This window comes from Nerophis ophidion, linkage group LG25, assembly GCF_033978795.1.
Source record: "Nerophis ophidion isolate RoL-2023_Sa linkage group LG25, RoL_Noph_v1.0, whole genome shotgun sequence".
In the NCBI taxonomy this organism is placed as follows: domain Eukaryota; kingdom Metazoa; phylum Chordata; class Actinopteri; order Syngnathiformes; family Syngnathidae; genus Nerophis; species Nerophis ophidion.
In genome coordinates, this window is record NC_084635.1 from 16,656,914 (window position 1) to 16,684,842 (window position 27,929).

Below are 27,929 nucleotides of genomic sequence, written 5' to 3' on the forward strand. Positions count from 1 at the left end.
ACCACCACCATGCTTGACGGTAGGAGTGGGGTTCCTGGGATTAGAGGCCTCACCTTTTCTCCTCCAAACATATAGCTGGGTATTGTGCCCAAACAGCTCAATTTTTGTTTCATCTTATCTTTGTCCCCGGGACAAAGATAAGACCTTCTGGAGGAAAGTTCCTTGGTCAGATGAAACCCATAGTGGACATGGCTGTCAGTCTCAACTAGTTAGCTGGAGAGAAACGCAATGTTTAAGCACTTTTTGCAACAAGTATTTTTGTTGAGTGTGAAAAACTTCAAATGTACTTTTTAATTCAAATAAATTGGTTTACAAAATGTTCCTCAGTTAATGAGGTGCAGTTTGACAAATTAACATTTAATAACCTCTTATATTGTCATGATGAACAAAACATTCCCAATATAGGGATACAATTGTGATTGAAATATCACCGCTTAGCACAATATCATGACATTTGGCCAGTGACTAGGCCAAAATAAGACCCTAATAACCAGTTGTCATATTCTATCATCACTGACACCAATGATATATGGCATCGGAATAGCTGCATGCTCTTAAAAATCACTGTGACCCCCTGATTTATTGGTGCAATATACATTGGCAAGGAGAAGCTAAAACCCAAGCTCTATCAGTCATAAAATTAAGATAATATTACAGTATCTGTGTCGCTGCAATGTTTACGAAATATGCTGGTACTAATTCTGAATGTGACCAAGTTTTAATGCATTAGAACATTAGAATATAAACATTACAAAAGCGAGATTATGTATTCCACAGCGCATATATATATATATATATATATATATATATATATATATATATATATATATATATTCTTTTTTTTAATGTATTTATAGGTTATTTTGGGTGAACAATACCAAAGTAAAATCTGTTTGAATGTAGGATCTTAACTGTACTTTTAATGGCTACCAGTTGATAAAAAACGGAATAAATTCTGAAACGTGATAAAAGACCCACAAAGAGTGCACCCCAAAATAACTTCTATTATAAACTTCTCCACCAGGACTGAACAAGGGCTAAGTTTCACACTACTTATGTTTTTACAGCTCAGTCCTGGCACTGTAAGGACATTCCATCTGCATGGTGGCAGGCTTTTGCTTACTCTCAACATATTCATTTATTCCGACAGCAGCATTTTTATACAAGGGCTGATCAATTATTCATGGAATTATGATGATTGTGTAAGTGTTGATTAATATTGTGTTTTAGAAAAATACCTTGGACTTCTGAGAGAACAAAGCCAGAGTCTTCGCGAGTTAGCGGTCTAAAGAACAGCATGACATCAGCTATGCGAAACTTAGCAACAACCATGAAGACCAAGGCATGGGTCGACAACAAAAAGTGCCCGACAATATATTGACCTACAAATTATTACCGATAAACAATACTATTGCCATTAATTTTTTGAGACCAAATTAACCACTGATGTAATAAAAATACATAATTATGCAAGTATTTCCTTTCTCGGATATGTTAGCATAACAAACTTCAAAATAAATTGACAAGCAAAGTTGCACTTCAATAAATCACATGTCGGCAGAGGTAGAGTTGTATATTACTTAAATGACAATCATAAATTAGGACCCTTTTAAACAAAAGTGCAGAATAACAATAAAAACACTCCACTATAAGAGGATTTATTACAGGTCATTTGCAAAACAAAACAAAACAAAAAAAAATGAAGTATGGCAGATTCCGAGCGAGAGTCACAATAATGACATAACATGACAAATGTTATGCAGCATTTTTAGAAATGCTAGTATTTTAATTTTATCAAACGGCAGCAGGTCTATGGCGATATATTCAACCACACTTTCTGTGGGACGCACACCATTTTTTTTGCACTGAACCTGTACACCAAACACAAAGTGAGTGTAAACTGTCAGCTGGTTGTGCTTCAAGTGGGCGTGAAGGTTTGTTGTATTCGAGCGCATTGGGCAAAATGGCTTCTCTGTATTAATAGACTTAATCTAGTTCCAAACGTTTGAACTGAAATATTCCCGCACTGATGGGGTAGGATTTGGTATGGTTTTGTGATCATGTTCGCGACTACATACTAATTTGTTGCACTGTATGATGTTAGCGGGCCACCGGCCCAGACTCGCCACACAAAGAATCACAGACACTTAACTATTACAAGTAAATTAACCCCCTTCTTTTCCTTCTGTTTTGGCACAAACACGCGCATCTTCTGAAACTGATTAAAAGTGTTGAGGCTCCTAAAGTTCGTACTGACATAACCACATGGCAATTTAGCGATGCTTGAAAAGGTACAGACTTAATTTTCATTTATCGTTTGTTAATTGATTTATCGATTATCGACCCAGGCTTATGAAGACCTACCGTGTTTTCAGGACTATAGAGCGCACCGGATAAAAGCCGCACACACTAAATTTTAGAAGACAACATTTTCATATATATTGCGACTTTTATTTCATTTTGTCGTAGTAGCGACTTCCTCTCGGTCAACTTCCTTTATTTTTACTTTATCAAAGTGCGCATGCACGTGACGTCGAAGCCACATTGGGGCCTGTGCGGGATTACACTGAAATCCCATTTTACTTGAAGTGTAAACAGTCAGCTGGAAAAAAATCAGATCCAAAAAAAATCTGATTTTGCCAACTTTGGCCTGCAGTGTAAATGTAGTCTAGCCAAAATGCCTGCCCTCTCATTCGTCAATCTTCCACGCACAATAATTAGATTGAGATAATGTTGACTTTGATTGCAGGAAATCCTTGAAATTGCCACAAATGTGCAGGGACTGAAACCTAATAGAACTGGAGCCATGTTTAGTTCCATAAACACTGCAGCACGTGTAACATCATGTAGGTATGCGAGTCAGTTTGTGTTCAAATTAGACATGGAATTTTTTTTTAATGCTAAACGACTACATAAAAAGATCGGATTTGCCAAAAAAAAAAACCAAAAAAAACCAATTTGATATCTTTAAAAAAAAAAAATCACCCGACCCCAAAAAAAAAACAATTATGCTTTGAAAATGTTTTGCTGAAATTATTTATTTTTGGGTGATCCTACTTTGCTGCGTGAATGTAGCCATAGCCAGAGACAGAGACAGAGTCACTAAGTTGGAAACAACACATTATCTGGCAGACAGGTAAGTATGAGTTGCATTAAAGCAAGGGTCACCAACGCGGTGCCCGCGGGCACCAGGTAGCCCGTAAGGACCAGATGAGTCGCCCGCTTGCTTGTTCTAAAAATAGCTCAAATAGCAGCACTTAACAGTGAGCTGCCTCTATTTTTTAAATTGTATTTATTTATTAGCAAGCTGGTCTCGCTTTGCTTGACATTTTGAATTCTAAGAGAGACAAAACTCAAATAGAATTTGAAAATCCAAGAAAATATTTTAAAGACTTGGTCTTCACTTGTTTAAATAAATTCATTTATTTTTTTACTTTGCTTCTTATAACTTTCAGAAAGACAATTTTGGAGATAAAATATAACCTTAAAAATTATTTTAGGGTTTTTAAACACATATACCCTTTTACCTTTTAAATTCCTTCCTCTTCTTTCCTGACAATTGAAATCAATGTTCAAGTAAATTTATTTTTTTTATTGTAAAGAATAATAAATACATTTTAATTTAATTCTTCATTTTAGCTTCTGTTTTTTTAACGAAGAATATTTGTGAAATAATTCTTCAAACTTATTATGATTAAAATTCCCAAAAAATTATTCTGGAAAATCTAGAAAATCTTTAGAATCAAATTCAAATCTTATTTCAAAGTCTTTTGAATTTCTTTTAAAATTTTTGTTCTGGAAAATCTAGAAGAAATAATGATTTGTCTTTGTTAGAAATATAGCTTGGCCCAATTTGTTATAGATTCTAACAAAATGCAGATTGGATTTTAACCTATTTAAAGCATGCCATCAAAATTCTAAAATTAATCTTAATCAGGAAAAATGACTAATATGGGTTGTTGCATAAATTATTTATTTAATTTTTTCAAAAAGATTCGAATTAGCTAGTATTTCTCTTCTTTTTTTCGGTTGAATTTTGAATTTTAAAGGGTCAAAATTGAAGATAAACTATGTTTCAAAATTAAATTTTCTTTTTTTTCCTGTTTTCTTCTCTTTCAAACCGTTCAATTAAGTGTTTTTTTCATCATTTATTCTGTACAAAAAAACCTTCCGTAAAAGGAAAAAAAATGTACGATGGAATGACAGACAGAAATCCCCATTTTGTGTATATATATATATATATACAGTATATATATAATTTTTTTTTTTTTTTTTTTTTTTTAAAGGTAAATTGAGCTAATTGGCTATTTCTGGCAATTTATTTAAGTGTGTATCAAACTGGTAGCCCTTCGCATTAGTCAGTACCCAAGAAGTAGCTCTTGGTTTCAAAAAGGTTGGTGACCCCTGCATTAAAGCAATTCCGATGCCATCTACTGTATGGTTGTGGAATGACAAGCTACATTCCTTAAACTTCAGTAAAACTAAAATAATGCTATTTAGTAACAGTAGAAAGGAAAGTCAAACACAAACACAAATAGACAGAATAGAAATTGAAAGAGTAAATTAAACCAAATTTCCAGGTGTAATGATTGATGATAAAATGAACTGGAAATCTCATGCAAAAAATATAGAACATAAAGTAGCAAGAAACACGTCAATAATGAATAAAGCAAAACATGTTCTAAACCAAAAATCACTCCTTATGTTTTACTGTTTGCTAGTGTTACCCTATCTGAGTTACTGTACAGAAATATGGGGAATTAATTACAAAAGTACACTTCATTCATTAAGGGGAACATTATCACAATTTCAGAAGGGTTAAAACCAATAAGAATCAGTTCCCAGTGGCTTATTTTATTTTTTGAAGTTTTTTTCAAAATTTTACCCATCCAGAATATCCCTTAAAAAAAAGCTTTAAAGTGCCTGATTTTCGCTATCTGTGAAGCCATCGTCCATTTTCCTGTGACATCATCCCGTGATGCCAATACGGATAGCACAGCAAGATATAGCGACATTAGCTCGGATTCAGACTCGGATTTCAGCGACTTAAGCGATTCAACAGATTACGCATGTATTGAAACCGATGGTTGCAGTATGGAGGCAGATAGCGAAAACGAAATTGAAGAAGAAACTGAAGCTATTGAGCGAATAGCTATTGACGCTATTCGGCCATGTTTGCCTTAGCATCGCCGGTAAAATGTGCAGACCAAAGATCGGAAGTTCCGCATCTTGTGACACTGGATCAACTTAAATCCATCGATTGGTAAGTGTTTGTTTGGCATTAAATGTGGGTGGAGGGAAACGCTGGATGTAAATATAGTTTCAAATCTACATACAGCTAGCCTAAATAGCATGTTAGTATCGATTGGCTGGCAGTCATGCCGCGACCAAATATGTCTGATTAGCACATAAGTCAACAACATCAACAAAACTCACCTTTGTGATTTAGTTGACTTTATTGTTGGAACTGCATCGGCAGGTTATCCATACATCTCTGTGCCATGTCTGCCTTACCACCGCCGGTAAAATGTGCAGACACTCCGGCACATTCAATGGGGGTCTGGTGGCAGGTTTCTTTGACTTTATCGTTGGAAATGCATCTGCTTTGAGAGTCGCAGGATATCCACACAATCTTGCCATCTCTGTAGTAGCATAGCTTTCATCGGTAAAGTGTGCGGAACAAACGACTGACCATTTCGTCGGCTTTCCCCACACCCTCGTATTTTGAACAAATTTTGTCCAATTTCTTGCCACTTTCCCATCTTTGGGCCAGTGGTGCAACTTGAATCCCTCCCTGTTAGTGTTGTTACACCCTCCGACAACACACCGACGAGGCATGATGTCTCCAAGGTTCCAGAAAATAGGCGAAAAAACGGAAAATAACAGCGCTGAGACGCGGTGTTTGTAATGTGTTTGAGAAAATGGCGGCTTTATTACCTAGGTGACGTCACATTCTGACGTCATCACTCCGAGAGCGATAAATAGAAAAGCGTTTAATTCGCCAAAATTCACCCATTTAGAGTTCGGAAATCGGTTAAAAAAATATATGGTCTTTTTTCTGCAACATCATTGTATATATTGACGCTTACATATGTCTGGTGATAATGTTCCCCTTTAACGGTGTTACAAAAAAAAATCAGTTAGAATAATACATAATGTTGGATGTAAAGAACATACGAATACCTTATTTATTTAATGAAAAATACTGAAATTCCTCAATACAGTGAATTTGCAAACAGCTAAAATTATACACAAAGCACACTACAATCTGCTACTAAACAATATACAACAATTAATGTCAACAAAAGAGGAGAAATATAATCTTAGAGAAAAATGTATGCACATACAACACTTAAGACCTTCAGTATAGCTGTATGTGGAATTAAATTATGGAATTAATTAAGCAAAGAAATCAAAAAATGTACTAATATAATCCACTTCAAAGTACAAAGAAGAAGAACCATGATAAACATTCTGTATTTATTTCATCCATCCATTCAGTTACTAGATAATCCTACTTATATCACCATATGAAATATAACTTACTTCACTAATTATTATTTATTTATTTATTTTTATTGTTATTACTAAAGGAGTATATTGTGAATAAATTGAGAACAGGAAGTGAACAAATGTTTAAGCAGCTGCTATGTAAAGGAAAAGGGATAGGATTAAATAAACTCTGCTTCTTCTTACTCCTTTTTGAACATGTTGAAAAGAGATACTGGAAATTGTGATGTATCATGTTGTATGCATGCATGGTCGAAATAAACACAAGCTCAACCCAACTCAACATTCACACACTCCCATTTATAAACAGAGGCAACAGGTAGCGCCAAATGACGTTCCAAATCTATCTTTAGAGAGCTGCCACGAATATATAAATGTATGGAAAAATGATCATGTTTAATTATTTAATAGAATAGACTGTTCTGACAGTAAAAGTGCCTTAGCTACTTTTTTTTTAAATGCAAGAAATTAATCTACAGTTTTTTTATCAATTGAGCAAACTTTGACAGCACTAGTTTCTTCTTAAAATAGACTTCATCTCCTTAATAGACATAAGATGATGTCTTTTTAAAGGAGTTTAAAAAAAATCCTTTTTACAGCTAAATAGAGATTTTAGATGTCGTTGTTGCACGGTTGCGGTTTGTCGTCTTGTTTAATTATGCTTCAAAATATATCATCAATCAATCAATCAATGTTTACTTATATAGCCCTAAATCACTAGTGTCTCAAAGGGCTGCACAAACCACTACGACATCCTCGGTAGGCCCACATAAGGGCAAGGAAAAATTCACACCCAGTGGGACGTCGGTGACAATGATGACTATGAGAACCTTGGAGAGGAACTATCATTTTTTGTGTTTGCCATAATCAATGTATTGTCTATCTGTGTTGGCCCTGCGACTTGTCCAGAGTGTACCCAGCCTTCCGTTTCAATGCAGCTGGGATAGGCTCCCGCCAAACAACGAACCCGAGAGAGACATGCGGTAGAAAATGGATGGATTGATGGATGTGACTGTGGCCCATGTATTTCATATATAGTATGTTTCTAATACGCCAGTTAAAACAGTTGCATTGAAAATGCTTCAATCAGCATTGTAAATTACATTTTCCATGTTTTCAATACAAAGCATGATACCTGTGACACAATAAAATTGAGTATTTGCAATGCCCTCTTTCTCTTAACTGTCTACTTCCTTTACTGCCGAGCTCACCACTAAATTGACACCTTGTGGAGCAGAGGTGTGGAATTTTTCTATGACAGTGTTTCTGAACCATAGGGCCAGAGCTCATAATTAGGCCACGAGCACTAGGAGTGTGGGAAAATAACTATTTGAATTCAAATCTCCATTCTCATGTTGTATGATTCAGTATCGATTCTCATTTTTCAAAAATCAATTTTCTTCCCCCGCTCCCGCCAAAGTGTACGTGACATCTGGGCTACCGTAGGTATTGTGCAATAAGCAGCGTGGCTACCTGGTGGCTAGCTATTAAGGGGAGTGTAGTGTTGTCGTGTTGCCGCTAAAATGCAGGTAGAATTAGGGCTGGGCGATATGGCCTTTTTTATAATATCTCAATATTTTTAGGCCATATCGCAATACACAATATATATTTCGATATTTTGCCTTAGCCTTGAATTAACACTTGATACATATAATCACATCAGTATGATAATTCTATGTATGTAAATTGAATTTAAATCAGTTTTTGAGTCTCTTCTTCTGCAGTATATTTTTGATTAGTATTTATTTTTTAAATCAGCCTGACCCTCGGCCTTGATAATAATATTTGTGATTAACCCATGGTTTCATATCATTTGACAAGGTTGTAAACTGTAAGTAGGTTAGAGATAATTATTGATTATATAATAATATATTATATGCTTAAAATCAAGAGTGAGATTGCTAATATAGTGGGCTCCTTTGTAGTAGAAAAGTTTGGTTAACAACCTTAGGTTATAGGTTACAATTGGCTGAAAACCATGACTTACAAAAATGAATAAAAAAAACAATCAATACTAAAATATTTAAAAAAAAAAAGCAGAATATCATTAGAAAAAGTATTGCAATACGCTGCAATATCATAACTTTTCCAAAACAGTGTTTTTACATTGGCAAAGGCGCCATTTTTGAGACAGCTGGTTTTTCGGGGTACTTAGTGTTAGCTTGTGACCATTAAAGATATGAGGAGATGAAGAGATGCGAGGAGTTATGGACATAAGGCACACAGTGATTTTCTCAGCTTCATACACAGGATCACTGGCTGTTCAGAGTTTAGCTACTGCAAGTTGGACAGACTGATATACCCTCTAGTGGTGCAGAGTTAAATTACTACTCCCTTTCAAAAATACTGTATATACAGAAGGTATTCCTATTCCTTTTCCTGGACAGACACATATCGAATGATCTCTTACTATAAGAAATCCCACTACTAACATTAGTGCTACTAGTTCGGCAAATGTACAGTGCCATGACATAACTGTTAACTATCCATCCATCCATTTTTCTACCGCTTATTCCCTTTGGGGTCGCTATAAATAGCAATTATTATTATTTTTGCTATGTACTGTATCCGCTCTCTCTTTCGTTGTTGTTTAGGCATATTAGATCAAATTAAAAGATCTAAGTTTGAGCTCCTTCATTCATACCAAGACTTCTTTAGATGTTTCTTTTCATCCTTCTCTTTTACACTGCCACGTGGGAATATTAGATTTCCTGTTGGCCAAGGTATGTGAACTTTGCTCCTTGCCAGTGCCCATATGAAGACACCTAAACACAATTAAGGCCGTTTTAACAGTATTGTTGAAAACCGTTCAGTTATACCAGACAAAAACCTTGCTCTTGATTAGTTGAGTGGGTGAAAAACAGATGACTATTGTTAAATCTACACTAAAGCTACTACTAATCTAACACTATTAACTTTGCTGACTTTATCCTGAATGGATAAAGACGATTATAGCGCTAATGTGTTGTAGGCTCTAAAGTCTTACTGAATAATAAAGTGGGTTTACCTAAAACCAAGAGGATTCTTCATTAATTGATTAGTGGTAAAAATGTAACACAGAAAATATCCAAATTGGATCTAAAAATAAATACTGAAATTATGAAGCAGGGTTCTAATGTGGAAGATCCCGGATGTAAAAGATAAAGAGGGTGATCAAAAACCAATACATTACACAATTACTGATCATTACTGTTTATTTTATAAACAATACAACAGATCCCCAAACATGGAAATTTTATAGATATTTTGCTTTAATGATTAAAAATATATATATATAAAAAAAATAAACATGTTTCTGAAAAAAATACAACAAAGAAATCCATCCATTGTCTACCGCTTATTCCCTTAGGGGAATATGCGGCCTCAGCTACATTCGGGCGGTAGGCGGGGTACACCCTGGACAAGTCGCCACCTCATCACAGGGCCAACACAGATAGAAATAAAGGTGATAATTTGATTTTAAAAAAAGGAAAACGTTGCCGCCACACTTAATGGTTTTAAAATCGCAGATTAAAAAAATTGTAAATAGGTATTTTTTGTATACATGTAAAACATAACATTTATTTGATATTACCAGCAGGCATTGAAGCTACTTTGCCCATTTGACATCGCACGTTGCACACTATTGGCGGACCAATAACAGTTTTCTGTCCTGGCAGCTGATTGGCTAGGCCACATTGGGCTTCCTGTCATTTTCTTCAGCCGAGCTTTGTGTAGCTCTTTGTTTTTGTGGGACAATTTGAATTTATTTGCATCCCTACAATGTCGTCCAAATGTTAATTTATTTAAGTTTAGTTGGGTAGAACGATTACCTACTAAATACCTACTTTGCGGGGTTCTGGCACAGAAACCAAGTGTCTAATAAAAAGACTGTGCCATCACCTCTACGTTATTTTGTTCCTCACTTGGAAGAAGCCAACAGTGAGTGACATCGCCACTGTGATTGACGTCCCATCATCATGCAGTTGATTTTTTTAGTCATCATGTGTTAGTACTCATAACAAATGCACTGATGTAACTCGGTGAATTAAAATGTGAAAAGAACACTGTAAATTCACTCTCCATGCGTCCCAGGAAAACCTTAAATTTTCCTTCTCATGGAAAACAATACATTGTGAACAACAGCTCTTGCTTAGAATCACAGTTACTAGTAAGATGCAACCATTTGTTGACTTTGGAACCAAATATCGTTAACAAAATATTTTCGCCGATATATATTAATTTATCCATAATAGTCAGCTCGTGTTTTTCCACCGATAGATACTTATCTAGCACAATAAAAAACAAAACATTTAGATAGTAACAATCATGCATTGATTGTCAAATAGGTTTGGTAACATAAGCTGTGCTAATTATTATTATTTGTGTACATTGCATGTCGGATAAGTTAATTTATTTAGGTTTAGTTGGGTAGAACGATTACCTACTAAATACCTACTTTGCGGGGTTCTAATTCCCACAATAATCGAGGGAGTACCATACAAAAACATGTATTCTTTTCTGATGTCCCACTGGGGTCAAAGCTGGCATCTCGTAAAATCGAAACTATTTAACATGCTTCCTCATTGGTGCTACTAAGAAACGTGACAAGTACTACTCAGGATAATCGGCAGACAGGAAAGAAACTGAAATGATGACAGCAGCTTCCATTCATTCTGTTCATATAGCACTGTTGTATGTTTATCAACATTATTCTTATCAATCATCAAATTAACTTAACATAATTAATCAGAATGTGCAACTATGTATACTCTAAATAATGTATATTTTCACTGAATTTTATTTACAGAAAGATAACAAAATGATATATTTTTGGACTAAGTGGCTAAGGACAGGAAAGTCTGGGCTTCTCTGGTTAGGCTGCTGCCCCCGCGACCAGACCTCGGATAAGCGGCAGAAAATGGATGGATGGCTCGATCTAAAAAAACAAAAACAATGTAATATACTGCTTCTTTGAACTGATTATTATCAAATGAGATTATTGATCCTATACGTAAGGTGTAGACAAGTGTGGCTTGCCATGATGTGCATGTGTTCAGACATTTTGCCATAAATAGATAAATCACCACCAGTAACATGTTTTTGACAGCCTTCATTTCATCATTTAAGATTCAAGTTAAAAGAGGACTATCCTTAACGTTCTACAATGGCAGTGAAAAGGTTTTATTGTAATCCAACAGTACAAGTTTGTTGGATATTAGACAATGGTCACTAAAAACACACGTTTCATATTTGTAACAATCATTAATCGATTAAATAAATGATTTTTTTTAATTATTTTTTTTTAATCTGTTCTGTCCAGCCATTCATCTGTTGTACATATTTACTTTTGGAAAGAGGAGTGTGTGATACTTCTCTTGTTGCCTTATTGGTATTTGTCTTTATTACATTTTTGGGTAGAATTTTATTTTAAAAAACCCAGTTTTCTTTTAAGTAATATAACAATTTATCAGAACTGTTTATCTATTTTATGGAGGGATGTAGTTAATCATAGAACTGGCACCAATGTTTTTAAAATTTTATTGATTTTGAAATCGAGAATCATTTTGAATAGAATCGAATCGTGTAGTTCCCAAAGATTCACAGCCCTAATTGATATATACATCTATACAGAAATCACGTTCAAAATGAGTATTTTGGTACAGGTACTAAAATTATTTCTGTACTTTTCGTTACTTTTCTTAATAAAGGGGATCACAAAAAAATTGCATTATTGGGTTTATTTTAACAAAAAATGTTGGGGTACATTAAACATATGTTTCTTATTGCTAGTTTGTCCTTAAATAAAATAGTGAACAAACTAAACAACTTGTCTTTTAGTAGTAAGTAAACAAACAAAGACTCCTAGTTTAATCTGCTGATGTATGCAGTAACGTATTGTGTCATTTATGGTTCTATTTTGTCAACATTATTAAGTACAAGTGGTAGTAAAATAATTATTAATCTACTTGTTCATTTACTGTTAATATCTGCTTAATTCCTGTTTCAACATGTTCTATCTACACTTCTGCTAAAATCTAATAATCACTTACTATTCTGTTGTTTGATACTTTACATTAGTTTTGGATGACACTACGCATTTGGGTATCAATCCCCTAGTAGTTACAAGATCATACATTGGTCATATTCAAAGTCCTCATGTGTCCAGGGACTTATTTCTGGAGTTTATAAACATACCGTATTTCCTTGAATTACCGCAGGGCATATAGTATGCGCCTGCCTTGAAGTACTGCCGGGTCAAACTCGCTTCCCAAAATAACTAGCGCATGCTTAGTATTACCGCCTGGTCATACTCATGATGTCACCAGTGACACTTCCCCTGTCATCATTTTCAAAATGGAGGCGGCTGATTTCAATACCGGTAATTTGAAATCACATAAAAGGAAGAAGATTAAGAGCTATTAAGTAGGATTTAAGGTCCAAGCTTACATCACACTCAAATGTTTACTGCATAACTTTGGTAAGTGCCGGAATGAGAAGAGGTTTTAAAATAATTAGCGCATGCTTACTTTTACCGCATGCCTTTGGTAAGCGCAGGAGTGAGAAGAGGTTTTGAATTAATTAGCGCACCGGCGGCAAGTCAAAGAAATACGGTAATATACATTAAAAAAAAACGAAAGAAGATGCTGTGATGACAAAAAATATCGAAGTAATCGTAGTAGTATCGACTCGATATGTGGTTGTACTTGATATCATTACAGTGGATGTTAGGTATAGATCCACCAATGGTGTTCGTTTACAATTTGACGCCGGTGAACTACGATGTGTAGTGAAGCATGTTTAATTATTCCTCATCCTGCAGGGATCCTAATTGTAAGAAACATACTTTATTTGTCGCCGTGGAGGTGAGGATTAAAACACTGCAGACTGCGGATGGATTTTAGCTGTTAGCTAGCTAGCCATGTCTTAATGCACCTCTTCCTGAGGGTGTTTCAGTGTTATAACTTAACCTTTATCGTTAGTTTTTAAGCCACAATGCATCCCATCTCCCTTTTCTCTCGACACAGGTGATTTGTGCTGCCAAACATGCGCCTCTGCTTGTAAAACCAGCAATCTCACGACGTGACTTCGATGCGGGCTCAGGGGGTTGGGGGACCGGTACGTTTCAGAGACGGTATCGTACCGAAAATGATTCCTTAGTATCGCGGTACGATACTAATACCGGTATACCGTACAACCCTAGTTTAAATAATGTATTCATTAAATGCATAGATTGTCATTTAAACTGCGGGAGGGAAGAGAGAGCCATTTATTTCCTGTTACCACATTCCTGTGACACCAGACAACAAGCATGTGCAAACCTGTCCCAACTCAAAACAAGGCACAGTTGAGTGGGAAAGGTCTCCACCCAGGATTACAGAACTTTTGCTAATATAAAGAGTGACACACACACACACACACAAAGTTATTACTGCAGATATAACCCTATAAAAAGCTGCTGTACAATAAAAATTCCAAGCAATAAAATATCCACAAGGAATACAAAGTTCAACTGAAATTTACCTTGTCTGTACGGGAAGTGGGTTAGTAATACTGATATGATCTGCAAATGATTTCACAAAACCTTACTAATAATGAATACCATTTATACTTTCAGTTATGAGAGTATAGTGTTGCGGGAACATAACTAAGTGATAACCTGCTTTGTGACCTTTCCATGCAAAGTATGAGAACGGCCTAAAAGTGTTTACGTTTGACAGTCTAATCAGCAGAGATGGAATAGGACGCAAACACCCAGAACACAGCTAGATGAGGCTGAGTCAGGGCCAGGTCACAGTTGAATGGTGCTCATCAGCAGAATCTTTTGTGTTCCTTCTGCGCAGCATGTCTGATGCACAACAAAAATGTGAGTATTATGGTGTGTGTGTGTGTGTGTGTGTGTGTGTGTGTGTGTGCTGATATTAGCTGTAGCCTACCCAAAATGGGTGGATAAAATTGGGCGTTCTCGCATAACCTACCTCAACAATCCCCATTATTGTCTATATATATGCATTTATACATTCAGACAGAAAACAATATACACCATGAATTGATTAACGTGGACCCAGACTTAAACAAGTTGAAAAAATTATTCGGGTGTTACCATATAGTGGTCAATTGTATGGAATATGTACTGTACGGTGCAATAAACTAATACAAGTTTCAATCGATTAAAAAAACCTACAAACCCCATTTCTATATGAGTTGGGAAATTGTGTTAGATGTAAATATAAATGGAATACAATGATTTGCAAATCATTTTCAACCCATATTCAGTTGAATATGCTACAGACAACATATTTGATGTTCAAACTGATAAACATTTTTTTTTTGCAAATAATCATTAACTTTAGAATTTGATGCCAGCAACAAATGACAAAGAAGTTGGGAAAGGTGGCAATAAATACTGATAAAGTCGAGGAATGCTCATCAAACACTTATTTGGAATATCCCACAGGTGTGCAGGCTAATTGGGAACAGGTGGGTGCCATGATTGGGTATAAAACCAGCTTCAATGAAATGCTAAGTAATTCACAAACAAGGATGGGGCGAGGGTCACCAATTTGTAAGCAAATTGTCGAACAGTTTTAGAACAACATTTCTCATTGAGCTATTGCAAGGAATTTAGGGATTTTACCATTTATGGTCCGTAAAATCATCAAAAGGTTCAGAGAATTTGGAGAAATCACTGCACGTAAGCGATGATATTACGGCCCTTTGATACCTCAGGCGGTACTGCCTCAAAAAACGACGTTGGCGTGTAAAGGATATCACCACATGGGCTAAGGAACACTTCATAAAACCACTGTCAGTAACTACAGTTGATCGCTACATCTGTATGTGCAAGTTAAAACTCTACTATGCAAAGCGAAAGCCATTTATCAACAACACTCAGAAACGCCGCCGGCTTCGCTTGGCCTGAGCTCATCTAAGATTGACTGATGCAAAGTGGAAAAGTGGTCTGACGAGTCCAGATTTCAAATTATATTTGGAAACTGTGGACGTGGTGTCCTCCGGATCAAAGAGGAAAATAACCATCCGGATTGTTATAGGCGCAAAGTTCAAAAGCCGGCATCTGTGACGGTATGGGGGTGTATTAGTGCCCAAGGCATGGGTAACTTACACATCTGTGAAGGCACCAATAATGCTGAAAGGTCCATACAGGTTTTGGAGCAACATATGTTGTCATCGAAGCAACGTTATCATGTACGCCCCTGCTTATTTCAGCAAAACAATGCCAAGCCACGTGTTACAACAGTGTGGCTTTGCAGTAAAAGAGTGCGGGTACTTTCCTGGCCCACCTGCAGTCCAGACATGTCTCCCATCGAAAATGTGTGGCGCATTATGAACCGTAAAATACGACAAGACAACCTAAGCTGTACATCAGGCAAGAATGGTAAAGAGTTCCACTTTCAAAGCTTCAACAATTAGTTTCCTCAGTTGCCAAACGTTTATTGAGTGTTGTCAAAAGAAAATGTGATGTAACACAGTGGTGAACATGCCCTTTCCCAACTAATTTGGCACTTGCTGCAGCCATGAAATTCTAAGTTAATTATTATTTGAAAAAAAAAACAGTTTATGAGTTTGAACATCAAATATCTTATTCTTTGTAGTGCATTCAATTGAATATGGGTTGAAAAGGATTTGCAAATCATTGTATTCCGTTTATATTAACATCTAACACAATTTCCCAACTCATATGGAAACGGGGTTTGTAGAATATGAAAACAAACACACACATCCAAATAGTGACAGCTTCAAACATGCCGCTTCTGGCTGCACAGCATGGGAACACAGACGGGGGTGAGACGGCAGAGATGACCTCATGGCTGCCCCCATGGAGCCAGACATTAATCCTAAAAAGACAGACTGTCACGCAACCACACCTTCTATAGCCAATAGTACATTCAGCCGTAAACCAACCTTTGTTCTGATGCTGTTAGCGAGCTGACCACTTACATTAAATGTAAGCATTGGGGTTGCTCGACATGAACGATATGTGATAAATGCCGAGCGATAGAGCTTTTTGATACTATTGTGATACCATATCGTGATAATACATGTTGATACATTCTAACTGCGTCCCTCAAATTTGACAGCAACAAACGAACGACTGTGTTGTCAACATAATATAGAGTTGTTGCAAGTGAGGCAGCAGCTAACGCCCTTCCACAATGTTAGTCACCTTGTGGCCAAGTATCAATATCACTTGAGGGCGAAGAAGAATAGCTAAACTTGCTACATTCCACACTATAGGAGGATACCATAAGCCATGTTAACTGCTAAGCTATAGGGTGGGTGGATCGATACAAAACATTGACAGTAACTATACCAAGTAAAGCATCTCAGTACATGGCCAATACTACGGCGGTTAGATCAAAACTAAGTGGAATCAATGCTCAATCTAATCAACAGTTTCCATGTTTTACCCAGTAGTAATTGTAAGTACACAGGAACACATTTGTGCAGAGCTAACAGAGTTGGAAAGATGGAGAAATTTGTAACAGAAATAAAATAAAAATGGAAGAGTCATCAGCGGCAAGGAAAACGTGACTGAAATCATAATAAAATGACCTGGGTGCATGACGAAACATACAGTCTATAGATTCACCAGAGCTACGGAAGGAAATGCAGACACCTCCTATCACTATGAGATGGGTTTTTCAATTGTTACTGCAATAAAAACAAAGAACAGACCCCATCTTAACATTGAGCAAGAGTTAAGAGTAACAGGATTAAGTTTGAATCCCAGATTTGAAAGGCTGTGCGGTGCAAAAAAAGCTCACTGCAGGCACTAAATACAAAGACAATCATTTGTTTTTAGATGTTGTAAGAGATTTTCTGTGCATCTGGAACAGTGATGGCAAATTGGATTGAAGTGGACATTGCTCATATAAAACAGATTATTGCTTTGAAATAAGTTGGAAAGAATTAGTTCAGGTTGATTGTGTTTCATAAATAAAAATGATCAAACTGATGCACTGTATGTGAGGTTCAGGGTTGAAGGTGTTTTAAAATTGTATTCTGGATATACTATATGTTCGGGGAAAGTAAATGCAAATATGCAATTCCATCCCTTTTGATAACATTCAATATGAGCAATATTGTTGCAGATTTTGCACCAAAAAACTGCTTTTTTGGCAAAGGAACAAGCTGATAAAGCTGAAAAGAGATCAATGTTTATGGTTTTAAAACATTTGCAATGTGACTATACAAATGTATAACCCAGTGAATCATTTGCATATCTGTGTTGTTTAAAATCACACAGACTAAGCAGTATTTCTTAAATGTTACAAATTGTTGCAGATGTTCTTTCAGCTCATTTTGTCAATCTACTTTGATAATAAGGTGACTACCGTATTTTTCGTACTATTAAGACGCACTTAAACTCCTTTAATTTTCTCAAAAATCGACAGTGCGCCTTATAAGCCAGTGCGCCTAATGTATGGAAATATTTTAGCTGTGCTTACCGAACTTGAAGCTATTTTATTTGGTACATGGTATAATGATAAATGTGACCAGTAGATGGCAGTCACACGTAAGAGATACGTGTAGACTGCAATATGATGCCAGTAAACAACAACAAATCTTTAAATGTTGTATTAAAAATATAGAACATTACACACGGTGCTCAAAAATCTGTCAATATGTTTTAGTACGACTTTGGTAAGCTATGAAGCTGCACCGCTTGATGTATGGTCGGAGCATTACGGCTACCGTAGTCAGAGGTGCTGTGCTTCAACATGCTAGTATTATTATGGTGTGTGCATAAGGACCGCAAAATGGCACCTTTCGCAGACATTATCTGGAGTTTTGTTTCGCAATATTATTTTATTAACTTCTGGTACTAGCTGATCTGTATTCGGGATCTGCATAAGTCCTGAAAATGTGCGCGTGTCCGCCTTTGTAGTCCGTAAAGACACCGTAGTCAAGCTTCTTCTTTTTATCTACTTGTTAAGGGGCATTCATCCTCCACTGTTGCCATTTATAATATAAAGTAGGGTAAAGTTGTAACTTATATCTGTCAGTAGACTCACTATGAAAGTGAAGTGCAGTGGGTTTACATAATTCACCCACGGAACTTTAGTTATTGGAAAGTTCCGGTCGGACGGTTTTTCCATCCATCCATCCATCATCTTCCGCTTATCCGAGGTCGGGTCGCGGGGGCAACAGCCTAAGCAGGGAAACCCAGACTTCCCTCTCCCCAGCCACTTCGTCTAGCTCTTCCCGGGGGATCCCGAGGCGTTCCCAGGCCAGCCGGGAGACGTAGTCTTCCCAACGTGTCCTGGGTCTTCCCCGTGGCCTCCTACCGGTTGGACGTGCCCTAAACACCTCCCTAGGGAGGCGTTCGGGTGGCATCCTGACCAGATGCCCGAACCACCTCATCTGGCTCCTCTCGATGTGAAGGAGCAGCGGCTTTACTTTGAGTCCCTCCCGGATGGCAGAGCTTCTCACCCTATCTCTAAGGGAGAGACCCGCCACACGGCGGAGGAAACTCATTTCGGCCGCTTGTACCCGTGATCTTATCCTTTCGGACATGACCCAAAGCTCATGACCATAGGTGAGGATGGGAACGTAGATCGACCGGTAAATTGAGAGCTTTGCCTTCCGGCTCAGCTCCTTCTTCACCACAACGGATCGGTACAACGTCCGCATTACTGAAGACGCTGCACCGATCCGCCTGTCGATCTCACGATCCACTCTTCCCTCACTCGTGAACAAGACTCCTAGGTACTTGAACTCCTCCACTTGGGGCAGGGTCTCCTCCCCAACCCGGAGATGGCATTCCACCCTTTTCCGGGCGAGAACCATGGACTCGGACTTGGAGGTGCTGATTCTCATTCCGGTCGCTTCACACTCGGCTGCGAACCGATCCAGCGAGAGCTGAAGATCCCGGTCAGATGAAGCCATCAGGACCACATCATCTGCAAAGAGCAGAGACCTAATCCTGCGGTTACCAAACCGGAACCCCTCAACGCCTTGACTGCGCCTAGAAATTCTGTCCATAAAAGTTATGAACAGAATCGGTGACAAAGGACAGCCTTGGCGGAGTCCAACCCTCACTGGAAATGTGTTCGACTTACTGCCGGCAATGCGGACCAAGCTCTGGCACTGATCGTACAGGGAACGGACCGCCACAATAAGACAGTCCGATACCCCATACTCTCTGAGCACTCCCCACAGGACTTCCCGAGGGACACGGTCCAATGCCTTCTCCAAGTCCACAATGCACATGTAGACTGGTTGGGCAAACTCCCATGCACCCTCAAGAACCCTGCCGAGAGTATAGAGCCGGTCCACAGTTCCACGACCAGGACGAAAACCACACTGTTCCTCCTGAATCCGAGGTTCGACTATCCGACGTAGCCTCCTCTCCAGTACACCTGAATAAACCTTACCGGGAAGGCTGAGGAGTGTGATCCCACGATAGTTGGAACACACCCTCCGGTCCCCCTTCTTAAAGAGAGGAACCACCACCCCGGTCTGCCAATCCAGAGGTACCGCCCCCGATGTCCACGCGATGCTGCAAAGTCTTGTCAACCAAGACAGCCCCACAGCATCCAGAGCCTTAAGGAACTCCGGGCGGATCTCGTCCACCCCCGGGGCCTTGCCGCCGAGGAGCTTTTTAACTACCTCAGCGACCTCAGCCCCAGAAATAGGAGAGTCCACCACAAAATTCCCCAGGCACTGCTTCCTCATAGGAAGACGTGTTGGTGGGAAGGTGAGGAGGTCTTCGAAGTATTCCTTCCACCTATCCACAACATCCGCAGTTGAGGTCAGCAGAACACCATCCGCACCATACACGGTGTTGATAGTGCACTGCTTCCCCTTCCTGAGGCGGCGGACGGTGGTCCAGAATCGCTTCGAAGCCGTCCGGAAGTCGTTTTCCATGGCTTCCCCGAACTCCTCCCATGTCCGAGTTTTTGCCTCCGCGACCGCTGAAGCTGCACACCGCTTGGCCTGTCGGTACCTGTCCACTGCCTCCGGAGTGGACAGGTTTTTCACGGGACACATTTAATTGTAATTGCACGAGAGGGCCACGGATGAGGAGATGCTGCTCCGTTATTGATTCAAGTAAAGTCTGAATGTCATTAAACAAGTGAGCTCCATCTTTTGACACTTCTTTGGCTCCAGTCCTTGCACGCTACACCGGTACAACAAAGATGACGGGGAGAAGACGCTGTCGAAAGTGAGCCACTTATATAAGACCGCCCACAAAACGGAGCCTCCTGGAGCGACGGTCTGAAAGTGACATTAAGACTGTCTGTAAGACATAATCTATGCAAATCTTTGAATAAAGGAAGTGTTTTAAATGGAGAAAAAAAAAACATAAAATGACCCCTTTAGTGCGCCTTTCGTATTAAAAAAGACCTACATAGACCCGCTCATCGGTCTTGAGCCTTATGGTCCAGAAAATACAGTACGGTATGTAAAGACTAACTCACACGGTGTGTTGTACAGATGAATTAATTAATAAAAAATCATCAATAGTGATTAATTCCAGTGGGGTATGGCCCACTTAGAATTTCTGTCCCACAGAGGGGTCAAAAAATTAAATAAAAACACTGCAATAGAGGACATAACACTTCAAGCTCTATCCTTGGTTTCAACTCTTTCCCAACACGCATATTTGCCTGAGGGAACATGACATATCCAATACGCGTGTAAAACTATTAGCAGACTGTAACCATTAGAAGGGAACTTCACCTTTTAGAATGATTTGTCTATCATTCACAATCATTATGAGTGACAAGAACACATATGTTCTGGGGGTTTTTAGCATTTTAATTTGTAATAATCCACTCGTTCTAGGTGGCCAGCCATGGGTGGGAGCAAATCATTCTGCCTCTAAATCGCTTTAAAAATGCATCAAAAACCGGCAACAATACTTCATTTACATTTCATAACCTATATAATAATAAGCAAGCTGTAGCGACATTGTTATTGTAAGAGCAAACACAACATTAGCCATAAGCTAGCTTCTGTGTCAGCAGCTGAATGGCTCGAAGAGTGGATGACAAAAGCATTGCAGAATACTAGTAAAAAGAAAAACGCATTATAGAAAAAATTGAAAATAGCTAAAGTAATACCAATCTACATGATAGGACATAATCATCAATTCACTAGTAACAGACCAGTTATATTACTCCCAAAATTCTCCTAAATTCTTGAAAAAGTATATAAATGTCATAAATGTTATTATATATAAAAAAATATACATCATATATATAAAACATATTTGACAAATGTATAAACACGTTCAAAATTACTCTCAGCTAGCCAATATGAATACATAGAAAATATAGGGGTGTAACGGTACGTGTATTTGTATTGAACCGTTTCGGTACGGGGGTTCCAGTTCGGTTAGAGTTTCCACACGAACATATAAAGTAGCCACCTAAGCTAAAGTCTTAACAAGCTGCTTCGCTCCGTTTTGCCTCTGTCTACTACACAGCACCCAGCATTGTCCCACCCACACAACCATCTGATTGGTTACATATATAGCTGTAACAGCCAATCAGCAGTGCGTATTCAGAGCGGTAACAACCAATCAGCAGTGCGTATTCAGAGCGCAAAGTCAGCGCTTCAGCGTCGAGCAGATATGTGTTTAGCAGGTGAGCAGCGGACTCTCCCCTAATTATAATAAACACCTTCCAGTCAACATTGTAGATGACGTTCTAGAAACAAACAGCAGCTCAGCTCGCTCGCAGTCCCGGCTTGAGGTGAAGGCTAATTAACTTTTAGCGTAACGTTAGCTCATTTTGCGGTGTGTGTGTGTGTGTGTGTGTGTGTGTGTGTGTGTGTGTGTGTGTGTGTGTGTGTGTTAGTGATATAATAATGTAACTGCATCATTAAGCCTACATGAACTCTCCATGGTGTTCAGGGATGAATAGCCTCTCCTATTGTTGTTGTACTATTTTTTTCAGCTATAATTACATTAATCATTAGTAATGTAGCAGCCTAGTTTGAATGGCAAGGTCCCTGCTATCACATGTTGATAAAAATATAACATTTACATAATACAAATCAACTACAGGCTTCCCAAATGCTGTAATAAATTCAGCATGATGAGTTGACTTGAAACTGTTTAATGTTGCACTTTTTATATGTAGAAAAAAGGTTTTGTCATTTTATTTAATCTGATCAACAAGTTGAGGCAGTTTAATGTTGATTAACGTGGGCAGAATATAATGTTCCCAATGTTAGAAGGATAGAGCCATTGTTTACAAATTTGGTAAATAAATAACCAAAAAATGTATATTTTGTTGTTTTCTTACTGTACCGAAAATGAACCGAACCGTGACCTCTAAACCGAGGTACGTACCGAACCGAAATTTTTGTGTACAGTTACACCCCTAAGATAAAATATCAACATCGATGGCACTAATTGAAATAACTGAAGGAATTACTTTTGCAATAGATCGTAAACAATGTGCAGCAGCAGTATTTATGGAGCTGTCAAAAGCATGTGATACAATCAATCACAACATCCTGATCAACAAATTAGAACAATACACCGTTTGGGCGGGGTGTGGTTTTGAACTGGGTGAAAAGCTACAAAACCAATAAAAAGCAATGTGTGAGGCTCAGAGATCACACAGAGAGTTTGGAAGTGTCTTGTGGTGTACCCAAGGTGTCAGTTCTGGGACCCGAAATTATTAAAACATAAACAACATCAGTAAAATCACAAAATACCTCAAGTTAATGTTTGCAGATGACAGAACTGCATTCAGCTTCAATTCCAGAAAGCAAAATAAAACTTACCAGACAACAGACAGAGAACATGCACCGCATACTTGTAGCTTTTTGATAAATCACATAGAATGTGACGGGGTACAACCTAATTAAATTGATTGATTCTTTTGACTCCAACAAAACATTTATTAAATATGTTCTCCACATAAGTGTATTGGTAAAAATGGCAAGCATTGGTGCATTTTTTAGTCCATTCATACATACATACATTTTTATTTGATATTTAGATGTGTCGCAATTTCGGACATTGACGATTACAGAATTGATTGGTAAACGTCGATAATCGATTTATTTATTTTAAATAAAGTAATGCAGACAGTTCTAAAATGTGGCTGACAGCAGCAATCTCACCGAGCGATCCAACTAGCTCCTTTAATATCGGGCACTTATGGTCCAGTTTTGCACACATTTTCATTAATCTAATAAATGTGGACATTTTTTTACTATTTCTTATTTCAAATGAATAGTTTTTTTAAAGTTGCAAGTGATAAACACTTATTTAGTGAAATGAAAAGAAATGTAAAACTGCATTAAAATACATAAATTAAAGATGCATTGATAATCAATTTTTAATAGAACAATAGCTCCCGAATCGTAATCCAATCGTGAGGTGCCCAAAGATTCCCACCTCTAATAACTGTATACATGTAACTGCATTTCCATATAGTTCCAAAATATCCAACCTAAACCACGCCATTTTACAGTCACTACTTTGTTGGGATAGATTGGTGACAGAGAATTGTACCTTACATTAAACAAAAGGGATAACAAAAAGCCATAAAATAAAACATAAAAAATCTATGTGAATCTGGTTTGCAAATCCTGTTAGAGGGTGTCATAAAACCGTTACTAATTTTACCTTTGACCCAAGTCATTATAGTCACTTTGCTTGTGTCCATAGTGTTTCATCAACACTTGCTTTAATCTAATCTAGAGAGGAAAAAAATTGCTCAAACAATAGAAATATTTGGTGAAAATGACACCTATTTATATGGAAGAATGAAGTTTGCAATTTAATTTCAAATCTGTGGGAAAATTGTTTGGGCAAAGTCTGTTTCTGCATCCGACTTGAAATACATGGACTATCTTCAAATCAGTATGTCTTTTGTGTTTATATTTGCAATAACTGAAAGTTAAAACAAGAGAAACAAGACAAAGTATTCATTTTCAAAGTGGTTTTAAGTAGAATCCCTTGTAGTTGTTAAGTCGTAAATGGGTAGAAGGTGTTATTAAATAGCTGTTAAATAGCGCATGAACACACAGGAAAGAGTGTTTCTCTAGCTTTATCAGAAAAAAAAATAAATCACTGTTTTTGTACATCTGAACAGATTGAGGACATTTTTTACCCAATTTTCATTTTTCAAAACATTTCTAAATAAATGCAAACTGTGTGTTATTCATATTCCTGTGATCTTTAGTATAACCATAGCTACTTTTCTCACTGAGGAGTTGGCATGGCTGTCCTCCAGCTGACACTTTTCCAGAAGCACGGACTGCGGAGCAATCAAAACGGACTTATTTGCAGGTGTGGGAATCAGGTTTTTCTCGTCTACATCGCTTAGAATTAGCTGTAAGTATAGGCTACGATCACACTGCAGGGTCGGATGTCCAATTCGGACTTTTGTCAAATACGATATTTTTAGTGGCCATTCACATTACCACCAGCTCAGTGGTCTTGCAGTTAGAGTTTTCGCCCTGAGACTACAAGGTTGTGAGTTCAAACCCCGGCCAAATCATACCAAAGACTATAAAAATGGGACCCATTACCTCCCTGCTTGGCACTCAGCATCAAAGGTTGGAATTGGGGGTTAAATCATCAAATGATTCCCGAGCACGGCACAGGCTGCTGCTCAGTGCTCCCCTCAACTCCCAGTGGGTGAAAATGGGGATGGGTTAAATGCAGAGGACACATTTCACCACACTTAGTGTGTGATGATCGTTGGGACTACAACTATAACTTTAACATTATGAGAAGAATTCGATTTCTAATGTGAATGCAATCTGACCCGCATGCGGACATGACGTGATGATGTTGCACGCACTGCAGGGCTTACCGAAGTTAACATAGCTTCAACGAAGTATTGGCGCCTCTATGGCAATTTCAAATATTGTGTGCAATCAAATTCAAAATGTTCTGAACCAAGTTATTGATTGTAGAAGATTAAGAATGCACTTGCAGGTTTACCGGATATTTGGCTTTGATGTCTGCTTGAAGAGCGTGTTTGTGGGTGAGCAGTCAGAAACCGGAGTGGTTGCACTTTTACGTGACTTGCTAAAACATTATTTTTTTACCGGTTTTCTGCTTAGTGGTCAACAATTTTTTTATAACAGTCTATTTTGGCGATAGTCTATCACTTTTTGATGACGTTCTGGTTGGATAAATGCGACCTAAGCGTGGGAGAGCCATGTTTGTTTACAGAAGTCACTGATTCTTCTTTTTCTACTTCTCTTCACGGTGTGTGCTACGCATGTCAAATCAAGTATTCCGATTTAAGGTGTGCGGCAAGAAAATGCTTGTCATAATCATATACAAAGTAACACTATAATCCAAATCAGAGCTGTACAATCCGAGCAATTTAGTCACATTTGTGACAAAAAATAAGTTGTGCGTGTAACGGGAAAAAAAAGTGTGAAGCGACCGAAATGAGAATCAGCACCTCCAAGTCCGAGTCCATGGTTCTCGCCCGGAAAAGGGTGGAATGCCATCTCCGGGTTGGGGAGGAGACCCTGCCCCAAGTGGAGGAGTTCAAGTACCTAGGAGTCTTGTTCACGAGTGGGGGAAGAGTGGATCGTGAGATCGACAGGCGGATCGGTGCGGCGTCTTCAGTAATGCGGACATTGTACCGATCCGTTGTGGTGAAGAAGGAGCTGAGCCGGAAAGCAAAGCTCTCAATTTACCGGTCGATCTACGTTCCCATCCTCACCTATGGTAATGAGCTTTGGGTCATGACCGAAAGGATAAGATCACGGGTACAAGCGGCCGAAATGAGTTTCCTCCGCCGTGTGGCGGGGTTCTCCCTTAGAGATAGGGTGAGAAGTTCTGCCATCCGGGAGGGACTCAAAGTAAAGCCGCTGCTCTTTCACAGAGAGGAGCCAGATGAGGTGGTTCGGGCATCTGGTCAGGATTCCACCCGAACGCCTCCCTAGGGAGGTGTTTAGGGCACGTCCAACCAGTAGGAGGCCACGGGGAAGACCCAGGACACGTTGGGAAGACTATGTCTCCCGGCTGGCCTGGGAACGCCTCGGGATCCCCCAGGAAGAGCTAGACGAAGTGGCTGGGGAGAGGGAAGTCTGGGTTTCCCTGCTTATTAGGCTGTTGCCCCCACGACCCGATCTCGGATAAGCGGAAGATGATGGATGGATGGATGTAACGGGAAAAAAAAGCATGCCTGCAAATAGTTTTTTACCCCTAAGTAGCGTTTTGCTGCTAAAATAAATCCATCCAAATTTGATCCAACTAGAGTAAAATGCTCACTCATCTGTATAACATGTTTGAAATACACATAAACCATAACGGTTAACCAAATGGAGAATTGACTGACGCAGCGGAGGTGTCACTGCTGACAGCTGTGCATGTGAGTGTGTGTTTCTGTGTCTCCCTCCTGCGCCAGGCGCCATGCACAGAAGGGAGCAGGTCTTTCGTAGCAGGACTTGTTGTAAAGTCTTGCAATATGCAAGAAAACAAGTTTTTAGTTGGAGGACCTGGTCAGTAAAAGGCAACGTTTTTTTCACCACCTTATAACTTGACACAAACTGCACTGCACGGTTGCAGTCATTTTCAGAACACAGCCTGTCACACAGCATCATGAAGCAGTTGGCAGTTTGGTGTTCCTGGCTAACATCTTTGTGTTTGTATCCTATAATGTTTACTTACAAAAACACCATTGTTATAGGTCAATTATTTTCATATTTCTGCTGACATTTAAACATGTCCTCTTTAACCAGGGCACTTTATTTCACATTTTATTCATTTGTGTTTTTATTAGCTGAATAATTGAGCATAGCTAAATGTTTTTTTAAATACGATTGGAGATTATATTTGACTTTTATTATATTAATTTCAAGGCTTTTTTCTTATCTCGAAACACATCTTAAGTTAGGATCCGATTATGCAAAACCGATTTTTCTTATTTGTTGGTACCTTATTTTTTTTGTATTGCGGATCCCAATCAGTCCCGAAAATCTAAATCAAATCATGTTTAGTTACATCAACGGATATTTCCATTTATGGGTCAGTTTAGGGGCCTAACTCTAACGCTATATGAGTTTGGACCCATATTGCCCAGCCCTACACTTGTGTTAGCGACAATGCTAGCACAATTTAGGGTTGTTCTTTGTGTTTATTTGAGCATTACAGGAAGCCTTATGATAGCATAGTCTTTATATGTATGAGGGCACATGTGCACGTATTTTGATTGTAAATATTGAAATTGTGATATTTCATATAATTTTATATTGCTACTACATTTTTTCTGTGCTACAAAAACATTTATGTTACTACTTTTTAAAAAATGTTTAGCCCGAGTATTACAAGTGAAAAAGCTAGGCCTACAGCCTTGCGAATTATGATCTGATTAAATACATTTTGCCCATGTACACATGGCTACAGTTAGCTGCTGATAGGTGGCCGATCAATTGGAGCACTACTCGTTTTCTCAGTGCGCTGCCATGTTTCCTCGATG

At 38.3% G+C, this 27,929-nt stretch overlaps 1 protein-coding gene and 1 long non-coding RNA gene across 4 annotated transcripts in view; one reads left to right on the plus strand and one right to left on the minus strand.

Moving 5' to 3' along the window:
* The window catches only part of uacab (uveal autoantigen with coiled-coil domains and ankyrin repeats b), a 91,401-nt gene that overhangs the window by 55,216 nt on the left and 8,256 nt on the right, over positions 1 to 27,929 (minus strand). The gene's annotated exons all lie outside the window — the stretch shown is intronic.
* LOC133543068 (uncharacterized) overlaps positions 1 to 27,929 on the plus strand; it is a 32,827-nt gene that overhangs the window by 2,257 nt on the left and 2,641 nt on the right. Inside the window, exon 2 of the long non-coding RNA XR_009804294.1 lies at positions 14,211 to 14,356. This is a non-coding gene — a long non-coding RNA (uncharacterized LOC133543068). The remainder of the gene's footprint in view (positions 1 to 14,210; positions 14,357 to 27,929) is intronic.